The sequence below is a fragment of the Erpetoichthys calabaricus genome, chromosome 4, assembly GCF_900747795.2.
Source record: "Erpetoichthys calabaricus chromosome 4, fErpCal1.3, whole genome shotgun sequence".
Taxonomy (NCBI): Eukaryota; Metazoa; Chordata; class Cladistia; order Polypteriformes; family Polypteridae; genus Erpetoichthys; species Erpetoichthys calabaricus.
The window spans coordinates 84,809,713-84,820,598 of NC_041397.2; positions in this window are offsets into that span (position 1 = coordinate 84,809,713).

Genomic DNA, 10,886 nt, shown 5'->3' on the forward strand with positions numbered 1-10,886 from the left:
TAGTTTACTGAGATAGCAGGAATTTGTGACAAGGTAAGAGTGCAACAACACCAAGAACATAACATTACATCCCCAAACTCACTTAATCCAGCCCACAGTCATTGAAATACTTAGCAACTTAGAGACCAAACCTCGAAAGTGGCACCAGAAGTCTAAGTATGCACACAATCATGCTTACATATACAAGGGACCAATCAAGAATAGTGAATACACTTAACAGGCCCACCTCTGGGATGTGGAAGGAAAAGAGGAGTAACCAGAAGAAAAGATGGACACAGGGGCAGCTGCACACTCCATACAGACAATAACTGGCTGCAGCATTCCAGACAGCTGGATTTCTGAGGCAGCTCTGATAATCACTGCATTACTGTGCTGTACCAACACTAAGAAACAAAAGCCATTTTTGATTACTGTAAATGGCAATAATTTATTTTGCTCCCCAAGTGGATTGTAGTTTAATTACACGGCTGATAAGAATTACTGAAAGGCATGTTTGTCGTTATTTGAACTATATATGTATTATTTAGTATTTGATATAATATCTGATATTCTTTAATTCTGCAAAAATATAGTATTGTATAAATAGTGTAATACAGGTATACTGATATGAGACACATTTTTAAAAAAACAGTACATTTAAAAGTAAAGTAGACCACCAGGATAGTCAACATTAATGAAAAGTGTCCCATACCTACAACTTTAGATAGATAGATAGATAGATAGATAGATAGATAGATAGATAGATAGATAGATAGATAGATAGATAGATAGATAGATACTTTATTAATCCCCAAGGGGAAATTCACATACTCCAGCAGCAGCATACTGATAAAAACAATATTAATTAAAGAGTGATAAAAACGCAGTGCAAGTAAAAAAAAAACACATTTAGTATATTATCAATTATATGTGACTGGTTAGTCGGTGTACTTTACTAAAACATGCATTATGCAAAACTATAGAATAATTTTCAACACATTCTACTTCTCTGACCTCCTGCTAGACAGGACTGAGATAGAAAGAATTTTTACCTTCAGGGCTTCTGCTCTTTCTTGACAACCATTTCATTTATAACTGTTCAAAATGTTTTTTTTAATTAAATCAAAATAATTAGATCAGTTAAACATTCCAGTGCTGCAGTGACTCCTTTTGTTTGCTGATAATGAAAACAAACTGCCTTGTTTACAATTTACAGTATGTGGCATGGTTTCAAATAAATCATTCTTATGATGAATCAACCCATACTCATTTTGTTAGAATTGGGGAATTATTACATTTTAAAACACTAATGTGGGAATCAAAGAGAAGCACTGCTTATAAGTCAAATGGATTGAGTTTGAAAATGACAGCGATATAGTGTCACCACTTCAGGATATACATCAATGATTTAGTCAGAATTATACCTAATAGGGCAGAAAGAGGAGTCAAGGAAAAGAAAGATTTCACTGACAAAACAGCCAAAATGCACGCCTGTAAAATGAACTCAACAACAAATTAATGGACAGGAGAAAAGTGCTGGAATTTAATTTAGTGGACACTTACAAATGCAACCAATCCCTTGCACATTACAATATTCTTACTGTAGCTGTAAGTTTTGTAATGATGTTCCCAGTGTTTTTCAAGAGCTTGTGAATACTTCCAACTTACAGGGAAAACTCTGAGGTTGGTGGCAGGATTGGCACTCCAGCCACTGTGTAAACCTCACACTGTTCCATTCCATGTGAGCTAGTGTGCTGTTGAGATGTCCCCATGTTGCACGGCTGCTCTCGGGTCCTCATCTGGAATCCTGAGGTCGTGTGGTGGGTGCGGCAACACACTGTATCAGTGCATGCTCCCAACCTTGTGAATAGTTTTAAATGTAAAGAATGGTTTTCTATCACAAAAGGAAACAAGAAATGTGATTTTATTTTGGTGTATCAGTTTCTTAAAGATAAAATCTTTGCTTATTGCCTCTTTTGTGACGTGTGTGTAATAAGTGAGCCTACCCTCTTAAAAGAATGTTGTGGAAGCAATTGGAAATTTGTTTTATATCAGTGTAGTAACATCTTAATGATGGTGTTTTGTGTATGGACTTGCCCAATAAATGTGTGTAATAAATGAGTCTACTAGGGATGCTCCAATCTGTTTTTTTAAGGCCAATACCGATCACCGATTTCATGTTACTTCATTGTCTGATTCTGACACCAATTTTATTTTTTTTGTTTATCCCTTTAAAGAACTTTTTACTCTAATCTCTTTCATAACCAGACAAACAGAAGTCTTATGTCCTATATTAAAGTGTATTTTCTATATTTAAACTATAGACCACAGGTGTTAACCTTTCATTTTTTATTAACAAAATGAAATTCTTTAGGCTTATTGTTCAGTTACCATAAAATACTAAAATAAATAAAAATTCCTTAAAATAGATACTTCAACTAATAAAATTTGTACACAAATATTTATCCGTAATACATATGGCATAAAAGAAAATAAAATGCTGCTCATAATTTCAAGCTGTCGTATTGTTTAGTTTTTTTCTGTAGATAGATAGATAGATAGACACTTTATTAATCCCAATGGGAAATTCACATAATGTACCTATCTGAAACAAGGCTTAATTAAAAACAGTAGTTTTCACCATTTCTCTAACAGTAAGTATAAATTTAGATATATATATTATATGAGTATATATTCTCATATAATCAATTAATTGATAATTGGTGATTAAACACTGCTTAAATGTAAATATACATGCACTTATAGGTTTTAATTATTTTAAATCATTAATTGCACTACAGCTTTTTGCTGTTACAATATACATTCACTATATATATACAGGTGTGTTTTTTTTCTTCAATGTATCACATTCATAATTCTTGAGGTGTAATTATAAAATATGGATTACCATTTTAATTATGTAGCATTTTTTCTTACCAAAACCTATGCTGTATAACACACAGCAACAAATAATAAACACAGAACAAATGTCTAAAAAAGCATGCTTACTAAGCAGAAATTTCAGATTTGTCCTTATCTTTTTCCAATTAAAAGTGTAAGCTGCTGCATTTTAAATAAGCACACTGTCCAAACTCAAGCAGTGTCTGGTTTAAAATAAAGGTCTGAATTCCTTAAAGTATCTTTCCTTGCTGTTTGTCTAATTGCACAGGATGACTTTTGCAATTACTTTTTTTTTTCAGTTTATTACTCCACTTTCTTTAATGTAAAGACTAATTTTCCAATCGCCGCTTGTTCTCTGATAAAACAAGTTTCCATTCACTGTTCTTTGTTTACACTGCAGGAAGTTTGTTGCAAAAGAAAAAAAATATGCACGCTGACACAACTGCTATAATACCTTGCATAAAGGAGCACTACAAATAAATTACCATAGAGCCTAAAAAAGCATGGGCTGAAAATACTGTTTTTTTGGTCTGCCTTTTTACCAACCACAGATCAAGTGAAATTTTTAGTGAAAATCGTCTGATTTCGATCGGTGGCTGATTGATCGGAGCAACCCTAGAGTCTACTCCCTTAAAAAATATTACCCAGATTACTGTGCAATTTGTATTTAGAAGACAGAAAAAATGGTATCTGTCAAATCCATTTCAGTAGCAAAGGATTAACAAGCATTTTGACAGATAGTGAGGTTTACCATTGTGCATAATTAGTCATTAATACTTGTGTTATTTATATAAGAACAACAGTTTTCAATCTGAAATGTATTGTATATTCAGATACTTCATGGTGGTACAGTATCTGCCAAAACCATTCAAATTTTTAATAATGACTTAACATACTACCTGCTCCTTCATCCATATCAAGACATGTCCAGCTTAATTGCCGTCTACAATGATTAATACCAACATATGCATGAGTCGCTTTTAGACTTGTTGGAAAGGATTAAACAGTACATGTACCCATTTATTTACATGGGTTTATGTTTCTGTTTTATTTGTGTGAGAACATTAGAACAGGCCTTTTAGCCCACCAAAGCTCACCAGTTCTATACATCTGATTCTTCCAAAATAAGGCACTTACTCTCTACCACACTGCTTGGTAATTTATTCCCTGTGTCTATGGTTCTCTGTGTGGGGGAAATAAAAGTCCCAATATTTGTGCAGTATTAACCCTTAGCAAGTTTCTGTATCCTCAAGTTCTCATTGAAGAACTCATTTTAAAGTAACAGACTGGATCCACTATACTAACTCCCTTCATAATAATAAAATAATATAATTAAAAATTTCAATCGTCAAAAATCTGGAGTGTTCCCCACTCAACTTTCTCGTATATGTAGAGATTATGTAAGACTTGTATTTGTATGTCAACTTGTGAAACAATACATGTACCTATTCAAATTTCAAGTTTATGTAATAGTTATTTTACCTGATTAGACAAATTTCCAGTTACGGTGTTATTTTGTGTTTGTACCATGTAATTTCTTTGCATTGTTGATAAGTTAAATAACATGTAAAAATAGTAATATGTGCAACGCAGTTAATAAACTGTTACTAAATAAGGTGAATAATTAGATATTCCCAAAATGATATATTATTCTAGACCTGTCTTTAACTCTTTCGATCTGTTTATATGAAAAATCAGAGCGTAAATGTGTATGCAACTGATAAAATTTCTTCTGCCTTTGCGATGCTGTTTGCTTTTTAACTTTTATTTTCAAATAAAAAATTAAATGTAGGTAATAAAAAATAGTTCAGGCAATCCAAAAAAATACGGAAAACGAGAAGAAATGTAAATTAATTCACAAACAGTACAAAATTGATGAAAGATTAAAATATATAAGAAATACAATTTGTGAAATGGACAAAGAAGTAAATATGTAGCACAAATCAGGAAGGTTAAGTATGTAAATTTCAAAATTTTTAATTTTAAAGAATATCTATTCTTTAATTAAACATTATCTGTTACCGGAAAATTTTAAAAACAGTGATTTCATTGATTGTAATATAATTTATTAAACTACCACCTTAATTACCGATAAAACAAAATTCTTTCATTGACAAAATAACATGTAACAATGAAAAACAAACTTACCAACTGTCAGTGTTCATATGTAGCCAATCATACATGATAAGTATTTAACACAAATACTTATTAACACTAAGTTGCATAATTCACCAATGAATTAATAACCTTTTGTGTAAATTCAGAATCAGCACAATGAAGAAAATTTCACAAACACTATTAAATCACTAAAAGTACTGCATTTTAAGCACAAAACCAAAAAAAGCAAAAAGTAAATTTCAAAAAACCACAGCTCCCAACAATTGTGAAACACAATTTGTCTTAAGAAAGATAGTAACAAGTACCTAAATGTCGAAATATGATCATTTGTTTCACAGATAAACCGGATTCAGCAATATCACAGAATCAACTGTTAAGACAGCTTATTGAAGTGTTGTCAGTCAATCAAAATGGTGCAATAAATTCTAGAAATTCCCCAGTTCTGGGGAAAAAAGGTACACACAAATTTGTTGCCTATAAAAACGTCAATCCTATGAGGCAATAAACTTTTATTGTACCAGATGTGTCACAATGATCCATACCAAACATTGGAAGTATACTTCTTTATACTAACTATAGTTAGTCATTTTGTTAAGGACATTGATGAGAGCCAATTTACCAGTCTTTTGTAAAGAACCACACGTAAAGCATAAAAAATCTGGATTGTTTTTCACTCAGCTTTTCTTATACCTGTTTAGGTAAAGTAGATACCACTTCCGGTTCTCCGATTATAATAAAACTTTATATCTGTGTGTTTCTTACAAAATGTAAATCATTTATGTTTGTTTATAATGCCAGTTTATATGGCAAAGATCTCCTTCCGGAAATCCAATCAAACTAAAATTTCAAATCTGATTTTTGTGGTCAGTAATATACCACTTTCATTTACCTGATCAAAGTTTAATTTTATATCTAATGATAAGTAGTGATCATACAAAATTTAAATTGTTTATCTCTATTTATATAATGGTAGTAATGCATATGTAAAAGTGCTGATACCTGTTAAGATATTTCCGGTTATCCAATTAAGCTGAAATTCTGTATCTACAGTATGTGTTTCTTACCCTAACTAACGATGATATAAAATTTCAATTATTTTTCTAGATAGATAGATAGATAGATAGATAGATAGATAGATAGATAGATAGATAGATAGATAGATAGATAGATAGATAGATAGATAGATAGATAGAGTGGGGTACGGAAAATATTCAGACCCCCTTCAATTTTTCACTCTTTGTCATATTGCAGCCATTTGCTAAAATCATTTAAATTAATTTTTTCCCTCATTGATGTACACACAGCACCCCATATTGACAGACAAAAAAAAGAATTTTTGAAATTGTTGCAGATTTATTAAAAAAGAAAAACTGAAATATCACATGGTCCTAAGTATTCAGACCCTTTGCTCAGTATTTAGTAGAAGCACCCTTTTGAGCTAATACAGCCATGAGTCTTCTTGGGAAAGATGCAACAAGTTTTTCACACCTGGATTTGGGGATCCTCTGCCATTCCTCCTTGCAGATCCTCTCCAGTTCTGTCAGGTTGGATGGTAAACGTTGGTGGACAGCCATTTTTAGGTCTCTCCAGAGATGCTCAATTGGGTTTAAGTCAGGGCTCTGGCTGGGCCATTCAAGAACAGTCACAGAGTTGTTGTGAAGCCACTCCTTCGTTATTTTAGCTGTGTGCTTAGGGTCATTGTCTTGTTGGAAGGTAAACCTTCGGCCCAGTCTGAGGTCCTTAGCACTCTGGAGAAGGTTTTTGTCCAGGATATCCCTGTACTTGGCCGCATTCATCTTTCCCTCGATTGCAACCAGTTGTCCTGTCCCTGCAGCTGAAAAACACCCCCACAGCATGATGCTGCCACCGCCATGCTTCACTGTGGGGACTGTATTGGACAAGTGATGAGCAGTGCCTGGTTGTCTCCACACATACCTCAGTGCAAGACACATGACAGCCCGCATGGAGTTTGCTAAAAGACACCTGAAGGACTCTGAGATGGTGAGAAATAAGATTCTCTGGTCTGATGAGACCAAGATAGAACTTTTTGGCCTTAATTCTAAGCGGTATGTGTGGAGACAACCAGGCTGCAGGGACAGGACGACTGGTTGCAATCGAGGGAAAGATGAATGCGGCCAAGTACAGGGATATCCTGGACAAAACCCTTCTCCAGAGTGCTAAGGACCTCAGACTGGGCCGAAGGTTTACCTTCCAACAAGACAATGACCCTAAGCACACAGCTAAAATAACAAAGGAGTGGCTTCACAACAACTCTGTGACTGTTCTTGAATGGCCCAGCCAGAGCCCTGACTTAAACCCAATTGAGCATCTCTGGAGAGACCTAAAAATGGCTGTCCACCAACGTTTACCATCCAACCTGACAGAACTGGAGAGGATCTGCAAGGAGGAATGGCAGAGGATCCCCAAATCCAGGTGTGAAAAACTTGTTGCATCTTTCCCAAGAAGACTCATGGCTGTATTAGCTCAAAAGGGTGCTTCTACTAAATACTGAGCAAAGGGTCTGAATACTTAGGACCATGTGATATTTCAGTTTTTCTTTTTTAATAAATCTGCAACAATTTCAAAAATTCTTTTTTTTGTCTGTCAATATGGGGTGCTGTGTGTACATTAATGAGGGAAAAAATTAATTTAAATGATTTTAGCAAATGGCTGCAATATGACAAAGAGTGAAAAATTGAAGGGGGTCTGAATACTTTCCGTACCCACTGTAGATAGATAGATAGATAGAGAGTGTGGCACGCGGCTGGGGGTGGTACCCAGCTGGGACACCCAAGAGGACCGGAGGAGGGCTCACGCCTCCTCCAGACCACGAGGGGGCGTCCACCCTGGTTGTGGTAGGGACCACAGGTATAGGGCTGTGAAGCCCAACCCTGTAGGGGCCCTTGGTCACCGCCAGGGGGCACCCCAATATCTGGAGAACCCTGGACCTCAGCACTTCTGCCACACCAGGAAGTGCTGGGGGGAAGAAGAGAGTGAACACCCGGAGTGCTTCCAGGGAGACAGCCGGCACTTCCGCCACACTGGGGCGTGTCGGTGGAAGATTGCCAGTGCACACCTGGAGCACATCCGGGTATGGATAAAAGGGGCCGCCTTCCTTCATTCGAGGCTGGAGTCGGGTGGAAGAGGACAAGGTCTGAGAGAAGAGAGACGGAGGCGGTCTGAAGGCATACTGTGGCTTTGGCCTGGACTGTTGGGGTGATTGGTGCTGCGGCACTGGGTTTGTGCACTTAAGTAACTGTAAATAAACGTGTGTTGGACTTTTAAAAGATGTCCGTCTGTCTGTGTCCGGGCTATTTCCCACAATAGATACATAGATAGATTGATGTAACTATGTACCAGTTTATTTGAAAAATTTTGAAATGTGTTTAGATAAAGTACCACTTCCGGTTGATGTAGGTTGCCCATAAGCTGATAGAGGACTGACATTTTGATATAACACCCATATCCCAAAATTCATTTATCTAGCTGAAAACATTCCCAAGTTATTATGTTTCTGTAAACACATACATGTAATTGCAAAAATAGTCAAAACGCATTCAGGAGCGCATGAAAAGTGGAGATTCTTCAAAATCTCAAGGTCAAATTTTTTTGCAATTACTTTACTTTCTCTATGCTACATATACAAGAAAGTAAAAAGGTTCAACTCCTTTAATCCTTTCTCATAACTCATACCTCACAGTCCTGGAATCAGCCTAGGCCAAACAGCTCTTAACTTTACCTAGTGCTGATGTCATTCTTGTAGCTTGGAGACCCAAACTGCATGCATTAGTGAATCATAAAGCTTAAGCATATCCTTCACATGTACTCTATATACTGTACATCCTGCTGTATAACCTAACAATCTGTTAGCATTAATGGGTTCTATATACTGTCTGGATGTAGATAGAGATGAGTCCACTACGACTCCTAGACCGTTCTCATAAGGGACACTTTAGGTTTCCGTGAGGATTATAAAAAGGGCACAACCAACTGATATTTTTTAAGCCTGTTTCATAAGAAGTGGAGCTGTAAAAACACATTTTGAACTGCTTTTCTTACCCGTCAGCATGGCTGGAGCAACAGTTCAGAAACCTATCAATATTAAGGTATATTCTCTTTCTGAGGCTCCACTTCATTTTAGCCCCTTCTCGGAGCTTGTACTCCTGATTCCTCAGATGAAACAGAAATGCTTGGGACAATGGTTTCAGTTATTTTTGCAGGACTGAGAAAAGAAGTCTGGCCATAAACCTCTCTTTAAAAGATAGTACTGACAGTAATTACTCACATACTGTAAATGTACCAGTACAGTTACACGGTCACCACACGATGGGACTAAATTAATTAGGATGACATTAGGGAACTGTTGTTAATGGGATATACTGTAAATTGTGAGGTACAGTAGGTGGTAGGGTGTGGGTATATTTGTATTGTGATGGACCCGAGCCTCAGCAATCCCCAAACCCCAACAGAAATGCACAAGTAAAGTTCCAGGTTGAAATAAAGGATGTTTTTTATTGAACACAATACCTCCAAAGTAGCAAAAGCATGTTATCTCTTTCACAATCACCTCTCCTCTCTCCACCACACTGCTCTCCTCCAGCCAAGTGTTGCTCCATGTCCTCCCAGTACTGACTCACCTGGGTAAGGGAGTGCAGTCCTTTTTATTGAGGACCCAAGAGTACTTCCGGTACCAGGGCCACTGCCTGATGGAAGTACTTCAGGGTTATACAGAAGTCCCATGAATTGGGGAATGCATCTCCCTGCAGAGAACCCTTGTGGCACCCATGGACCCCAGCAGGGCTGTGCTACCGGACTACAATTCCCAGCATTCGCTGCTGGTTCCTGAATGGGCGCCAATATGGAGGGCTGCTGCCATCTAACTCTTGGGGGAATTAAATACCCCTCTGCAACAGTTCCTCCCTGTCTTTTCTCACAGCCAGGGAAGGTATTATGTATACGTCCAGTCAGGACACCTGTCCACTTGTTTGGGGCTTTCCACCTGGGTAGGGAAGCTTCATTGATTGGGATGTCCATCCATCCCTTAGGATAGTCTTGTTCTGGTGCGCCTTCCTTTTACCTCTTGGCCAGGGCGCCTTTCTGTTTGCTCTGGGCCTCCCATCTGGGTAAGGGACCTTCCAAACTTCTTGCCAGGATACCTGTTCATCCTGTGTGCCTCCTACAGTATGAATGGGTCCTATAATGGACTGGCAACCCATCTGAAGGCACTTCCTGCCTTATACTATTTTGCTATAATAGGCTCCAGCCCTCATAATCCTTACTTGAGTTAAGCATGTTACAGAATGTTATGTAGTAGTACGTATAAACAGTAAATAGAATGCTGTGTGCTAAAATCTATGACAAAAAAAACAAATATTTTGTAAATTAGTTACACCAAGTGTGTGATTTACTTTTATGCTGCTAATCATTGAATGGGACAAGACACAGACCAACTCACCAAGGTATTCAGTTTAAATTGGTGTGATATTGGTGGAATGAGAACTTGAAGCTACTGTACAGTGCATGGCCCCAGAACCCAGCAAACACTCTGAATGAGTGAAATTCACTAGTTTAATGTATAGTTTTACTCCGAGTCTCCCTGCCACCTACTGTATAGTTTGAAGGAAAGTCTTAGTTTGTTAAGGATAGCAGCCAAGTGGAAAATAAAGCGTTACATATATATCCTGTTCTGCTTCAGTTTTTCCTAGTCAGTGGAACATATATTACTAATTTTTCATTGCATCATCAGCTCCAGATATCCTTTCAGCATAGTGTTGAAACTACACTATGTTTACTACAGCTCTATTGAGTAATTAATTGTGCAACTGGCCAATGAGTGGTTCAGAGCAATAAGTTTGCAAATAACAGAAGTAAAGAGTTTGAAATCTGAA